The sequence below is a fragment of the Triturus cristatus genome, chromosome 1_2 (genome assembly GCF_964204655.1).
Source record: "Triturus cristatus chromosome 1_2, aTriCri1.1, whole genome shotgun sequence".
NCBI lineage: Eukaryota > Metazoa > Chordata > Amphibia > Caudata > Salamandridae > Triturus > Triturus cristatus.
The window spans coordinates 524,521,691-524,538,987 of NC_140580.1; positions in this window are offsets into that span (position 1 = coordinate 524,521,691).

Sequence of the window (17,297 nt, forward strand, 5' to 3'; positions counted from 1 at the left end):
GGCGAAATTTTCAAAAAATAAAAAATTTCCGCTTTTGGCCTTGGGGGATCTTTGAGGACTCAACTAACATGGCTATGTGCATGGGCGCTGTCTAAACAGCCCCTTTATATGTTTTTTGCCTTTGTTTACAGCCCCCCCCTCAGAGTGCGAGAGAGAAAATGGCGGCCGCCGCTTCCTGGTTTCGGCCGATTCGAATGTTTACTTAGATGTAACAGCCAATCAGAATCGCGCTCGCGCACGCCACCGTACGCGTACGGTAAGCTTACGGTAAGCGTACCGTAAGCTGGCTCAGATATATATATTGATTTAAAGGCTATTTTCTCAGAATCTACTGAACAGATTTACACCAAACCTACAAAAGGCACTTCCTTGACCTGAGGACTACCTCTCTGCCAAATTTCTAGTAATTCTGTTCAGCCGTTCGGGCTGTAGCCCTGTCTAAAGGTCCTATGGAAAAATGCATGGGAAAAACGCGTTTTGGGACCCCCCTTTTATCTCAGCCCCCGCTTGACGAATCCCCCCGAGACTTTCAGGGTAGGAGCGGAGCGTAGCGCCCCACCTATTTTGAGAAATTCGCGAGGATTCGTCGACCGGCGCCAAAGTTATTCAAAATAGAATGTTGCGGATTTCCTATGGAAACAGGGTCCTAACTATAACTACCTACTGGCGACCGCCAGTAGGTAATATATATATATATATATATATATATATATGTGTATATATACACACAACACAATCCTGGCAAACAACATATTTCCACTGCGCCATACAGGTACGGACTACTCAACGTTGATATATTCAAAAGCTGCTTCATTCAGGCTTCATTCTCAAATGAAAAGATTCACGAGGAATCTGCCTTACATTCATGATGCATTTCGATCGCTACATCGCAGTCTTGATCACATGACAGCCCTGCATTTTTTTACCCTTCAAATACCACTAATAACACCTTGTGCACATTGATTTAATAAAAATGAATAACAGACTAATATAATTAATGCGCTATGATGCTATGGACCCAGACATGCAACATATTTTTATGTATTATGCTGCCAATGGGTATATGACATTCATTCTATTTATAAAACACCCCTCTGAATATTTGAAATAGTCACATGTTTTTTGTGTGAATCACAGTAAAATACTGCTATGAGCATTGATCATGGTTGCATGATTGACCCAATCATCATAATCAGAACAATATTCCTGTTGGCATATATGATATTTCTTCAACCTACTCAACAAGATTAATATAAAGATTCAGGTTATATTCAAAATCATCCAAGGTATTAAAACACATATATTACTTCTCTGGATTTTCTTAGTTTTGTTGCATTACAATTGGTTTAGTCTATTGCAATGTTGTTCTCTCAATAGAGTGCTATGGGCGCCTCTTAAAGTGCTAAGTGCGCCTAATTACACTCACCCTATAAAGTGTAAAATGTTTGAAAAAGTGCTAACCTGCAATAAAGTGCCTATATGGTTGTTTAAATTATACCGTCATGAAGCCTCATGTTGGTAATGTCATAATAGTGCACATCGCTTGGTATAATGTCCCTTAAAGTGTCATTTTGCCAATGCAAATCTATCTATACATACTTTACCCCAAGTGGGGGGAGAACCTCTGTTGTTGTTTTCGGGCAGTACAGAAGTACTCTCAATCTATATGTAGTCTAATGGGGAATATAAAACCACTATTGCATTTATGACTGACTAATAAAACTAGCTGATGGCTTTAGTAGATATTTCAGAAAACACCATTATAAAATGTTGTGGAGATCCTCAATGGTGTTCAACCCATTTGGCATTTTGGTATCAAGTTCCATTATAAATTCCGATTCCAATAGCTTTAATAGTTTTTCCCTGTTGCCTCCTTTTCTTAATGTAGGAACAGCTCCGATCACAAAGTACTTAAGTTCCCTTATGTTGTTCTGAATTACCAGTTTGAAATGCCTGGCCACCGGGTAACTCGGACCAGAGTTGACTATGGCCCTGATAATATGTGAAATGGGTATCACATAATTAGAAAAACATTTCCGAGATGAGTTGGTGTAAATTATGGCAGAAGTGTTTGGAGAGAATTGATATTTGGTATGGCAAGAAAACGTTACAAAAAAATTAGCGGGATAAAATAGATAAAAAAACATAAAATGAACTGCAAAAAATATATTTAAAAATAAAAAAAATGTACTGTGAGAAGAATTCCAGCAGGAATTGTAATTATTTTGGCATTTGCACGCGTTGTAACCTTTGTGGTTCTGAAGTATGATTTCTATGTCAGGTGCATCATGTTACCGACTGCTTCCAACAAAGAACAGGGAGTAATGGTGCTCAGTGTTTGAGCAAGGCAGGAGATACTGGTGAAAGGCGTCACAGCAAGCATTGAATAAAACAGTGTTACTTTAAAAAAAAATGTAGACCATAGAAATTCACTGAAAAACCAAAGGGTAAAGTAATGTTATAGTTAGGAGAATTTGTCAGTGACAACACTAACATTTTGAACTAAAAAAAAACACAGAAATTTACCTGTTAAAGTTAGCAGTGTCAGAGATAGCTATCTATCTATCTATCTATCTATCTATCTATCTATCTATCTATCTATCTATCTATCTATCTATCTATCTATCTATCTATCTATCTATCTATCTATCTATCTATCTATCTATCTATCTATCTATCTATCTATCTGTCAGAAATAGAAAACAAGCCCCCAATGGTTTTAAATTATGTTTTAATATCTGTCGCAAATGCAAGAATTTGTGAAACTGTAAGCCGTCTGTAAGGGGATTGAAGCATTGAGTCTGTTTTCTATGCTGATGTGAAGTGAGTTACATGTGATCGGCAGCCCTGCTATGTTAATGGTGGACTGATGATGCCGTTTGTTGTGTGAACAAGGCAGGAAGTGCTGAAACGCGTTACAGCATAATCGATAAAGAAGGGACAGATTACTAACCTTGCCTCGTGTTGGTGTCCGTTTCTGATCAAGGAAACTGGAGTTGGAGTTTGTGTTGAGCTGCTGATTGCTGGAAAAGCGGCAACACCGATGCGCCCTCGGTCTGGTGCTTCTAGGAATCCGGCAAGATGGTGAAAGTATGCGGTGAATAGCGAGAAGCCCCCCCACCCCGCAGTACCAGAAAGCAACATGGATTATGACTACAAGGTGAGGAGCGCCCGGTAACAGTTGGTCGGAGGACACCTGTAATCTGGGAAGTTGTCTCACCGGATAGTGCGGAATCCTTTCGAATTCTGATGGGGAGAGGAGCCGGGGAGGCTACCTGGTGGGGCAAGATCACGGTTCCTAAGTATATTCAGCTACAAAGTCTTTTGTGAAACAAGCGTTTCTGAGATAAGTGAACTAGAATGGATACCTGGATTAGAGAGAGAGGAAGCAGCGAACACAGTGTTTGATGAGGAAGCAGTGGATCTGGCTGTTCGCAATCGAGGGTTAGAAACCCCTTCAAGTGAAACCAACATACAGTCCCTTATGCGCAAACTTGAAAAACTTGAAAGCACAGAAATTTCTAAGTGGTGGGAAGTCAAGTCACTGGAAAAATACCTGGAGGTTGGGAGAATCCCACAAGGATTAAGAGTACTTATAGCCCCCATGTTCGAGAATCCGGAAAGGCTGCAGGAGTGGGCCACAAATAGCGCGGACTCATCACAGAATATGATGAGGATATTAGTTAAGTATGCAAGGAAGGATCGTGAAAGAATATTAGAAGAGATCAAAAACTTGGAAATTAAGTTGAAAAAGTTTGCCAAAGAGGAGAGCTTAGAGAAATTTGAATCTGACATGCACATTAGACTAAAGAAACATGAACAGACCATATGGAACAGAAAAGCAACTAAGTTTCTGAGAGTTAGGCTGGATTATCAGCGAGGGCAGATTTACACGTTTGCCCGTCACTTTGGTAATATTCGTCAATGAAGGCTGTCCAATAACATGGACCTGGATAAGAAAAGCGGTGAGCGACACACAGGAGCTGAAAACAGCTCAAAAGCGATCTCAATGGTCAGCTCGGATGTGGTTACCGGATCAGAGGATGGGAACAGAAGTGATATTCGTAGCAGGAACCAACAAGAGCCCCCATCTGTCATTGATGAGTTGCGTTTTTTACGCTTGGACAGGACTCAAAATACCAGACAAAAACCGTAACGAAAAAGAAAAGAATACCAAGGAAACGCAAGGCCCGATGGGGCGGGAGTGGAGCTGCGATCCAGAGCTAAAGTGAAGGAACCTTACCATCACAAATAATGAGTGATCCAGCAACAGGAATCAACTTGACTGATTTGAATCTCACAGAAGAAGAAACTCATATATTATCATCGGGTCTATCGTATTGTACAAGGACGAACTTTAATTACACCCAAACTCGCATTGACTTTTTCAAGTTTGTTAGGAAGTTAAGCTCAAGAAATATTTCTTCAATAGAAGAGAACAATCTGGTAATTTACAGGAAGATGCAGAAGGAGCTTCGTATTTGGAAGTTGGTGACCTGAAGCTATTACATGATTTAAATCAACTTGAAAGGGAATGTGAGGGACTGTCAATACCTGGGACATTAAGTGAAACTGCTGGTGCTTTTGGTTTGGATATCTATAAAAGCATTATAACTGTGTTTAAACCTAAATTAGTCTTACTCCCAACACCCCAAAGGATACAATTGATGTCTTTTCGGAATTAGTTGTAAATGACCTAAAAGAATTATCAATAGAATCAAGTAGGAGTTTTATGAAAAGTGGTAATCAGTATGACATGAAGTATTCAATGCTTGTCAGGAAGATCAAAAATAGAAAAGATATAGTTGTCCAGCAATCTGACAAAGGAGGCAACGTGGTCCTTTGGCCACTTGATATGTATAACAAGGAAGTCAAGTCTCAATTGAGGGACAATAAATGCTACCAAAAAGTACCACACAGCAATTAAGCAGAAGTGAAAAACAAATACCTTAAAGATCTTACGAGATGGCGAGGTTTGGGCATGCTATCGCAAGGTAAATATTTGTATTTAAAGGTAGAAAATCCTGTCACACCAATACTATACCTTATCCCAAAGGTACATAAAAATAAAGAGAGCCCACCAGGCAGGCCCATAATCTCTGCTATAGGCAGCTTATTTGAACCTACTTCTAGATACTTGCATTATTTCTTGCAGGAGTTTGTTAAAGAACTTCCTGCGTATATCCAAGACACGAGGGACTTTCTAAATAAGATCAGCAATTTGGTGTGGAAGGATTCTTACCTATTGATCACACTTGATGTAAAAACCCTTTACACAAGTATAGCGCATGACGATGGGCTACGGGCCTTGCGGCATTACCTCTACGCACAACCAATTTCATTTTACCAGCATTCAGGGATGATGATAGAGATGTGTAGACTGTGTCTGAATAACAACTATTTCATGTTTGTCAGTGACACATTCATACAGATGCGAGGAACGGCAATGGGCACCTGCTTCGCCCCCTGCTATGCTTATCTGCATATCTGCATCCTGGTAGGAGGAGCAGGTGCTCAAAGTTAAACATGCCAGAGAGTGGAATGAGAAAATTATCATATGTATGAGCTTCATTGATGATCTCTTTGTAGTGTGGGATGGTACATGGGAATCAGCCCAACACTTCGCCTTGGAAATAAACAACAATTCATTGAACGATTCACAGACACGATCAGCAGGTCACAAATCTACTTTCTCAAATTAGAAGTGTATGCAAAAGATAATACACTCCACACTTGCACTTTCAGGAAGCTAACGGCTGGCAATTCCATCCTGCACGCCAGGAGCTTTCACCCACAGAAATTGAAGATGAGCATACCCTATGCTGAGCACCTTAGAATGAAACAGAATTGTAGCGAGGTATCGGCTTTGACAGAAGCGCAGGACAGCCTGACCAAGAGATTCATTCAAAGAGGCTACAACAAACAAGTTTTAGACCAGGCATTACCTAAAGTAAATACAATCAAAAGGGAGGTCCTACTCCGACCTAATGAATCAAACAGTATTAACAAGAAGAATACTAATGAGCAGATAAGGATGATTACTGGGTACAGTGCTTACCATTCTAGGGTGAGAGACCGTTTGAGCAAGCACTGGTATCTGGTAAAGAGGGATCCCACTTTGAGTGTAACAATGCCCCATAAACCACTGATTACTTTTAAAAAAAAGCCAGGTCAGTGAGGCAGGATCTGGTGAATAGTAGTCTGGAGGTTGGCGATATGGAGAGGTGGCTAAGAGCAAGCCCTGATTTCCACAAATGCCTAAAATGTAAGGCCTGTAAAATTGCTCGCAATGAGAGGCAGGTCACATCTCCTTTAATTAAAAAACCCTGGAAGATCAGAAGCTTTTTGAACTGCAGGAGTGAATTTGTAGTAGATATAGAGCAATGCACATGCCCAAAACTATACGTGGGCAGCACCATTCACACAGTTCACGTTCGGATACTACAACACTTAAGGGCAGTCAAAAACAATGACAAACATTACCCAGTTGCCCGACACATTAACGAAGTACATGAGGGCAATGTGAATGACCTCTCGTATTATACAGTAGATCAGGTAGCTAAAATAAGGAGGGAAGGAAATCGGGAGCACATACTGCATCAGTTGGAATCCAGATATATACTGTTGTTCAACACCAAAAGCCCATTTGGGTTAAATTCAGAAGAAAATCTACATGTCCATTTCGGGTGTTAGTAGTATCCATGATTAGGGTTTTAAACGTTGGCAGGGCAATACGAGTCAGAAGAGTATACAATGAATTTTTGTATAAATCATTGTGGGAATCACTGCAAATTTACAAGGATAATGAGTATAAATTTGTAAGGAGTGGCATATAGATATATTTTTGTAAGAGTTGTATGTACTATTTTATGGATTACCGTTATGGGGGCTACATTGGAGAAAATGCAGTCTGCACTTGTTTGTGCTATTTTCTTTCTTTTATTAATTTATTTTAGGGTTGTTTGTGAGAACTTAACTATTTGCACATTGTGAGAAAAAAGAGAAATGCCATTGTTGATGTAATGATCTATTGAAATGTGGGTTTTATATGTGTTTGATATTGATATTTATAATTGGTAATACATTAGATGCCCTGTATGGCCACTTTCCGATTTCGGATGAATTGCAACAAGACCTGTGTGTCCTAAATAGTAAGCCTAGAAGGATAGATTTTAATCCTGCATCTGCATGATTGATAATTATTATGATTAATATAATAAGCACTTGCACTGTTGATAGGTTACTCCCCTTGATGGAATTAAAACAGGGAGAGTGATTTCTATGAAAGCTCTTGCACTCTAGAACTACTATCCAGTACTGTGGCACTTGCACTATATTCTTAAGATGTGAGCTACCTGATACGGGGAACTTACCGTGGATATCAGGATGTGGCGGCGCCGATTTGAACCAATGCACTAAATAGATCCAATTTACTTAAAACACAGAGTAGACCAACTGTGGAACTTGATGATTTGCACAGATCTGTGTGTGCCATATAATGATGTAAAGACACATTTAATGAGAGGGAAGATGAACCCTCTTAAGAATTAAGGTTTATCCATATTTTGTATTAATTTAATTTTCTTTTCAATTTTCTTTTCAAGAATGTTGCCACCTGAATGCTAAGCACTTGCACTTACTTTATGCTGAGGGAGGCAACAAGAGGAGTATTGTACGTTAGTGTTATTCCCTAAAAAACTGCAACAGAAACAAGTGATTGATAATGAATTGTAATTATAATCATGTTTGTCAGAAATGGAAAACAAGCCCCCGATGGTTTTAAATTATGTTTCAATATTAGTCGTAATTGCGAGAATTTGTGAAACTTTAAGCCGTCTGTAAGGGGATTGAAGCGTTGAGTCTGTTTTCTATGCCGATGTGAAGTGAGTAACATGTGACCAACAGCCCTGCTATTTTAATGGTGGACTGATGATGACGTTTGTTGTGTGAACAAGGCAGGAAGTGCCAAAAAGCGTTACAGCGTAATTAATAAACAAGGAACAGATTACTAATCTTGCCCGTGTCGGTGTCCGTTTCTGATAAAGGAAACTGTAGTTGGAGTTTATATATATATATATATGAATGAAAAGCTTTATTCGGTAAGGAAATTGCATACCATAAAAGCACATACAAATATACATATAAATTGGTTAATAACAATTCCTTACTAGTATTTTAAAACATTAAAAATGTAAAAATGTACAGACAGTGCTCGAGAAACAGAACCCCCCTAATGCAGGTTTAGGATGCAAGGGGGGCTAATCCCAGTTCATCGTAGGGAATAGTTAAGTGGCTCGAGGGGCCGTCTGGATAAAATTTCACTTATAGGTTTGCTCTGTGTCGCACGCAAAATTTTAGGAACTTCGCCATGTTAGTTGCCAACATTTCTGTTTCTAGCATTTGAAGAGTCATGAAGGCTGGTCTGCATTGGGTTAAGCCCAGGTGTTTCAAAACAGGAATCAGATATAGCTTTCTTGCCTCGCTATAAAATCTACAAAACATTATTGTGTGCAGAGTCGACTGAACAGAGGAGTCGTCACAAGGGCATAGAGCCAATTGGGCTGACCAATCATTTGTCACGGGGAATGTAATTAGGCGGTGGAATATGTTCAAACGCAGTCTGGTCAATAAGAATTTCTCGTAGTTGGTTAAGACGGAGTTCAGATAAGGCTCAATTTGATCTGTTGTCTGGATGTGAAGAAACGGTTGCACAGTAGTTTTGTTTGTTTCAAGTGCCAGACGTAGGTCTGTTAGGTGGGTTGAACATATGTCACGTATTTTCCCTCTGGAGATTTGTTTAGTATTTAGGGGATTGGTAAAAAAGTGTTCGAGTCCCAAGTCAGTAAGAAATATATATATATTTATAGATATATATATATCTGGGAACCTCAGCCCATGAAAGGTGCCACGCTCACCGGCGGAGTCAACCGGTCAATAATCTGAACAATTCCAAGACAAGCAAGGCAGCACGCACTCAGGCAGAGACAGTGACATTTTCAAGAAACTTTGGATTTATTAACTTAATCAACCCTCCGGAGGGTTTATGAAGTTAATAAATCTCAACTTTGTTGAAAATTTCACAGTCTCTGGCTGAGTGCACGCTGCATTGTAATATATATATATAGTACGTCATCCATTTGCACTTTAAAAACATCTTACTTCCTCTTCCGTGTCATGTGATCAAGGCCCCACGTGGGCTGAAACGCGTCATGGCGGTGGTGTTGTCGGGCACTAAATAAATGATGTTGCACCATCCAACGGGTTTGCTTCGTCTGTTTTACAGTGCGTGACTGTACCCAAAGGACGACTTAACCTCATATATATATATATATATATATATATATATATATATATATATATATATATACTCTGCCAATTTGTCCGTGGCGATGCGCTCTCTCTCACAGAGGGTGCCGGTGTCGAGGATGGACTGCCCCTTGTAGATTCTTAGTCACCAAATTATTCAGCCAAGGATTTCACCGCAAACAAAGGAATCTTATTCAAACTTTTTATTACAAACGTGCAGAGTAGCCCACTACACACACACATATCTATATTATACACACACACACACACACACACACATATATGTATATATTATCTACTGGCGGTCGCCAGTAGATAGTTATAGTTAGGACCGAGTTCCCATAGAAATCTGAAAATTCTATTTTAAATAACTTTGGCGCTGGTTGACTTATCTTTGTGAAATTTACAAAACTAATGGGGCGCTCCGCTCAGCTCCTACCCTGAAAGTCTCGGGGTGATTCGTCAAGCGGGGGCTGAGAAAAAAGTGGGGTCCCAAAACACGTTTTCCCCATGCATTTTCCCATAGGACCTTTAGTCAAAGGGACAGCCCGAACAGCTGAACAGAATTACTTGAAATTTGGCAAAGAGGTAGCCCTCAGGTCAGGAATGTGCCTTTTGCCTAAATGGTGTTAATCCGTTCAGTAGTTCCTGAGAAAATCAAAAGTAAAATCACATATATATCTGGGCGGAGCCTAACCACACATCTCATCGTGAGATCTGATTGGCTGTCAGCACTTCATCCAAGAAGTGTTGGCAGCCATCTTGGGACCAATATACATGATAGCACCTCATTAAAAAGCATTGCAGTTAATAGAAGGTTTTAAGACTTTAGTTACATTATAAATCATTTGTTGATGGTACCACACTCATTTTAGGAATTGTGGTGTGTTCTAAGGTGATTTTACCATGTCAAAAAGCTTTCTGCTGTGATATCAGGAATCATGTTTGAGAGAAAACTATTTTCTCATGCTTTTCCCACAGAGGTTTGGAAGGTGATCTATAAGCTAACTGAGAGCATATTTTCTGTAAATTCACATTATCTTTCTCAGTCATGTGAGAATGAAGTCTGACATTCTCAGTAAAACATGTACATCCAACAAGGGCAGAGACTGTCAGTTGATTCCTTTGTGTTCTACTGCAGCTTCCCAGAGTGTTCTAAAGAATAACTAGAGCGCTAACAGTCCTACTTATGACAAACGTATGGCCCACCTGAAGCCATCTTGAATGGAATAAAGTGGTAACACTTAAAACATTTAATTTACAAAGGAACACAATGAGGGGATTCATTTTGCCATAGAAATTATGATTAGTACTGCAGAAAGAAAAATTAGGGCACATTTTGACTTCTCAAATCCTCTTCTATGTCATAAAAAAATTCTGAAATGCAGACTGAAACATGCACTTTGAATACCAGCAGCAGATTTCCCTGGTGAGCAGTAGCTTTACTACAGTGATCTAATGAGCAACTAGAGTGCTAACATTCAGAATGTATGGCAAATGTGTGACACATCTGAATGCCTTCTTGATGGAACCAAGTAAAAAACTGAAAGTATTTCCTACTGAGGAGACTGCAGTAAATGAGGAAATTAGGAAACTTCATAACAAATAAATCTCCCAAGATGGCCACCAGAGACAAAAGAGCCCAAATGTAGCCCAAATATCACCCAGATGTAGCCCAAGTATATCCCAATGACAGAATGTCCCAGAGTGTTCTAACGAACAACTAGAGCGTTAACAGTCTTACTTGTGACAAAAGTATGGCACACCTGAAGCCATCTTGATTGGAATAAAGTGGTAACACTTAAAACATTTAATTTAAAAAGGAACAAAATGAGGGGGTTCATTTTGCCATAGAAATTATGATTAGTTCTGCAGAAAGAAAGATTAGGGCACAATTTGAGTGACTTCTCAAATTCTCTTCTATTTCATTAAAAAATTCTGATATGCAGACTGAAACATGCGCTTTTAATACCAGCAGCAGACTTCCGTGTTGAGCAGTAGCTTTACTACAGTGATCTAATGAGCAACTAGAGTGCTAACATTCAGAATTTATGGCAAATGTGTGACATATCTGAATACCTTCTTGATGGAATCAAAGTAAAAAACTGAAAGCATTTCCTACTGAGGAGACTGCAGTAAATGAGGAAATTAGGAAACTTCATAACAAATAAATCTCCCAAGATGGCCACCAGACACAAAAGAGCCTAAATGCAGCACAAATATCACCCAGATGTAGCCCACATGTAGCCCAATGACAGAAGTGTGCAAAACACTTATTTTTTGTGTATTTGCAGTTTTATATAGTGCAGACTTGTCAGGTATTGGAATGCTTTACATGAGCATTGGTTACATCACACAAGATCAAATTCATTTTTGTTGTAGACATGGGGAGATTAAGTGATTTGACCACAATCACAGAATGTTGAGCTGAAGCAGAAACTCCAACCTGGTTCCCCAGTTGTAAAGTCTGCAGCTCTGGAAGTAACACCACGTCCTCTCGCCAAGGTGCAACATTTAATCAAGTGGTCAACTGGATAAAAAAACATAAAGATTACAAATAATTTAAAAGTTCTTTGTCGCTATTTGAAAACTCAGAAAATATGTCCTCATTTTAGTTTTTTAGAGCACTAACCATAATTTTGATGCAAATAAGACCCTCTCATATATGTAATTTCTAAAGGAAATACTCTAGGTATTACAGTTTTGATTACATCAAGATGACGTCAGGCGTTCCACACTTTTGTAATAAATAAAGAATGTTAGCAATCTAGTTGTTCAGTGGGATACTGTTGAGAGGCAGAGACCAGGGGCACGGACTCTGAAAATTGAAGGCAGGTAGGAGAGTGCAGAGGCAACAATTTGACCACACTGGGCAGTCAGGAAGGGCAGTGGCAGCACAACAGACTATGGAGGGCAGTGGAAAGGGGGGCAGGGGCAACAAACCAACAATACAGGACTGGCAAGAGAGGCTGTGGCAATATAATAGACCATTGTGGGCAGAAGGAAGAGGCAGTGGTAGTACAACCATACATGCCAACAGACCCGTTTCAGCCAGGAAACGTCCAATGGTTTTAAGCTCAAATGGGCTTTATTTGATCTGTCTCCTGTCTACAATCTCCTCTTTTTCAATGTAACTCAAAGGGGAAAATCAATACCCCAGTTTTTTTTCAAAATCTCCCTCTTACCAAGTTCAAAATGTTTGCAAGTATGGTGCATTGAATCATGGTAGGCAGGAGGAATTGGGGTAGGGACATGGACTCGGATAACAGAGGAGAGGAGGGACATGGAGAGGTGCACCAAACTGACCCTACAGGGCAGGCATCAGGGTTTGCAGCAGCACAATACACCACACAGCGCATGCGGGATGGGAGTGCAGCACAACAATCCATAGAAAGCAATAGGGAGGGGACAGGACCATGCACATGGACAACAGAGAACAGATGGGAAAGAGGCAATGGTAGCCAGCTGACCATAATGGACAGACAGGAGAGAAAGCTGCAGCATAACAGACCATAAAGGAAAGGAGGGACGGATCAGGGGCATTACAATGGAACAGAAAAGCCAGGAGGGAGGGAATAGGGGGTCTGCACATGGAAACAGAGGGCTGGGGGCAAGGTGGCAGGGAAGGAGCAGCAAGATGACCATGGAGGTCAGGCAGGGTGGGCACTAGAAACAAGACACACCATGGAGAGCAACAACGAGACTATGGTGGCATACACACAGACCATGGAGGGAAGGTGGGAGGGGGTCAGGGGCAGCTAGCCGACCACACAGGGAAGGTGGGAGGGGGCATGGCAGCACAAAAGACCATGCATGGCAAGCGGGAGGGTTAGTGGCAGCACAATGGCTATGATGGGCAAGAAGGAGGGTGCAGGGGCATGCACAAAGGACCATGGAGGATAGAAGGGAGGGTCAGGACCTGGGCACAGACAAGAGAGTTCAGGGGAAGGGGCCTCACAACAGACCGCGCGGGGCAGGCAGGAGGAGCAGTTGCAGCACAACAGATCAGAGAGGGCAGAAGGGTGTGGCAGTAAAATGGACCATGGAGGACAGGAGGAAGGGGATAGGGGCATGGCATGTGGACAGGCAGGGTGGAGGTGGCAGGGACAGGTTACAGTCATCTGACAATGCTAGGCAGGTGGGAGGGGAGTGGCAGCTCAACAGAACACTCAGAGTAGATAGGAGTGGCAGGTCCATGGAACATAGTGGGCAAAAAGGATGGAGCAGGGGCATGCACAAAGACATCGAAGGGCAGGGGGAAGGAGAATAGGGGCAGCAAGCTAAGCACAGAGGCTAAGCAGGAGGTCAATGATGGGCATAGCATTGGGCAATGGAGGGCAGGAGGAGTGGACTGGTACATCATGCTAAATGGAGGGCAGTGGCGGCACATCAGACCATGCATGGCAGGAGGGAGGAGGCTAGTCCATAGATTCAGACAACAGAGGATAGGGAGGAGGTGGATGGGGCAGCAAGCTAACTGTTCAGAGAAGGTGGGTATTAGGAACTTTATTGTTTTTAAAATGTGTGTCTGTGCAAACTACTTAAAATATGAACAAGTATGCAGCATAATCTCACTTTTATTCAAGAAGAAGAGGACGTTTGTGACTGTGACTCCGGGCTCACTTGGCAGAAACACCCCCTGACCCTCCACCCCATCGCAAAATGTAATGCCCGTGAAAAGGGTAGGTGGACGCAGTGTTATATAGAACATAGTCCTGAGAGCACGATTGAAAATGAAAACTAGATGTAGTATATGGTATAGACTATGCACCAAAAAGTGTGATATAAGATGAACCGGGGCATGAAATATAATATGCAATACATTGTGCGCAATGACAGATTCATTGGAGAGCGCGAGATAGCACAGGCACTAGCGCGTGCTATGCGATATGCGCCTTCGAGTGTAATATGCACAGGGCAGTGTTGTGTAACATAACTAGTCTCTAAAGTTGTAATATAAAATATGTGCTGGAGAGTGGAACGTTGCATATGCACTGTGACAAAGATATGGATCCCAGATTGTAATATGTATGGCATAGCGCTGTGCGTTATAACATACACATCGAGGAAGGTATGTTAGATGGGGCAATATAACCCCTGCGAAGGCAAGTGTGGCATGACATATTCACGGGGTGGTGTTACAGTGCACATGAGCTAGAGAGTGTCATAGCATACGCACTAGCTGGTGGAATACAACACAGAGGTGGGCACTGGTGGGTGTAACACAGCATTGGGCTCAGCCAGGAGCACGCTGTGACTCTCAAGTGAGGTTCGTCTCCTTTCCAGAGAGTAAAATAAAAAGTATTACACATCCGGCGGTGGATGTGATTTTTATTAACCGTGAGGGGGGTTTCTTGCATAGTTTGGTCGAATTTTTGTCGAATCTCCTTTGAATGGCTTGGTGTGCGTGTATATTAAATGTGCCCGTCAATAGCTACCCATGTTTGTATAAATAAACGACAAGGGTGTCTACTTGGAGAGTACCCACCGGCGGGGGCGCCGGGATTAGGCACGGTAGGGCGTCAGACACGTCAGAGCTTCACTAGCAGTGTAAATAGATTCCATGTAGATTCATTCTATGCATAGTCGCCTTTTAATGAATATCACGCAAATCGTCATGGTGATAGGTACATACGGTTTGTCCAGCATGTCCTAGGTGTTTCTATAAATATATATATTTTTAAAATAATAAAAAACAAAGGCCGGCCCCGGGGATGGGGTCCCCGGAGCCATAAGTGGCATGAGGAGGGGGGCAACGCAGCCCCCTCCTAAAGAATTTAAATAAAAAAAAGCCATGACCCGGGGGTTGGGGTCCCCAGGACCGATTAAGGCCTTGGGAGGGCCAAATTTATTTTTTTCAACAAATAGAATTAGGGTGCAGGCCCTGGGGGATGGGGTCCCCAGGGCCAGTAAATTAGAAAAAGAAGGGGGGGCCACACAGCCCTCCTTCTTAAAAAAATAAAATAAATAAAAGACCGGCATTGCGCTGGAGGCCACGCCCCCTCCTTGCAGCACTCTGCAAACGCGCCCCCTGGCCAGTTGTAAGTTGGGGAATTAATTCCCCTTCAATACTGAGGGTCTCTGAGGGCCAACTAGCCCAACAGGTATCTCCAGTGTGCGCCAGGGAGCTGCGTTGCAGACAGGTGTTCTGAGGCCACGCCCCTTTTTACACCTCTATGCAACGCAGCTCTGTGGCGCTTACTGGAGGCACCTAGTGGGCTAGTTTGACCCTAGGGACCCTTAGGATTCAAGGGGACTTAATCTCTCAACTTAGAACGGCCACAGGGCGCGTTTACACAGTGGTGAAGGGAGGGGACGGGGCCTGAGGTGACGTGTGCAAACATGCCCAGTGGCGCGTTTTAAGTTGGGGAAATAATTCCCTTTCAATCCTGAGGGACCCTGGGGGCCAACTAGCCCACCAGGTGCTTCCAGGAAGTGCCACTGCTCTGCGTTGCAGAGAGGTGGTGCAGGCCGTGCCCCTTTTTACACCTCTCTGCAATGGCGCTTACTGGACGTACCTAGTGGGCTATTTTGCCCCTAGGGATCCTCAGGATTCAAGGGGACTTAATCTCCCAACTTAAAAAACGGCCACAGGGCATGTTTACACAGTGGGGAAGGAAGGGGACGGGGCCTGAGGTGACGTGTGCAAACACGCCCTATGGCGCGTTTTAAGTTGGGGAAATAATTCCCCTTCAATCCTGAGGGCCCCTGGGGGCCAACTAGCCCACCAGGTGCTTCCAGTAAGCACCACTCCGCTGCGTTGCAGAGAGGTGGTCTAGGCCGTGCCCCTTTTTACATCTTTCTGCAACGCAGCTCTGTGGCGCTTACTGGAGGTACCTAGTAGTCTAGTTGGACCCTAGGGACCCTCAGGATTCAAGGGGACTCAATCTCCCAACTTAAAACGGCCACAGGGTGTGTTTACACAGTGGGGAAGTGAGGGGACGGGGCCTGAGGTGACGTGTGCAAATGTAAATGTGAATGTAAATGTAAATGTAAATGTGTTTGTACTTGTATAGCGCACTGCCACCCCCAACGGGGGCATCCTGGCGCTTTTACTCATACCGCTGTGGAACCCTTCCTGGCTTTCCATGTGAGGTGTCCACTCCTGGGCACCCCCATGGTGAGGCCAGGCATCCCAGCGCTGTTGGGGCCGTTGTGGAGATTAAGCAAGCTATTGCCCAGAGTTGCAGCGTGGGGCCCATGATTAGAATAGGCACTGAGGCGAGAATATCTGGTCCGCGGAATTTATAGCCCGAGACCCTGCCGTGACGGGAATCGAACCCTGGTCCCAGACCAGTGCTCTGCATCGAGGTCTGCCACTCTAACCATTGAGCCACACTTCTCCACCATTGAGCCACACTTCTCCACTTCTCAAACACGCCCTGTTTTAATCCCCTGCCCTATTATATACTAGGGGCTTACAGAGGAGGTTATGCTGATCACAGGGGGACCCCAACGCATAGTGTTCCCTAGTGTATGTAGGTGTTTTCACTGTATTCTGAGTGTCTTTTAACATAGCACTGGCTCTAGGACTGGTTAGTCAGACTCAGTTACCAACAGTATCCGTCTGAAAAAGTTGAGGGTACAGGATGATTTTGCAACAAGGCTTCTTTCTGCTCTTCTGTTTGTTCTTTCTGCACGTTATCCTTCTTCCTGCACTTTTCTTCATCTTTAAGAACTTCTGTTGCTTCTTTCTGCATTTCTTTTTTTTCTTTCTGTGTGTTTTTTCTTCTTTCTTCACATGTCCTATCTCTGTAGGCATAGTTAGAAATTAGCATTTAAAAAACCTTTGAAATTCACTGAAAAAACCATAGGTTTCAGGCACGTTATAGTTAGGAATTAGCATTTAAAAAACCTTAGAAATTCACTGAAAAAACCATAGGTTTCAGGGGCGTTATAGTTAGCTGGACTTTTCACTCGTACAAAACCATTGAAATTCCCCCGTATAGTTAGTTCAGCTAACTATAACTCGCGCGCCCGCAATGCACTGC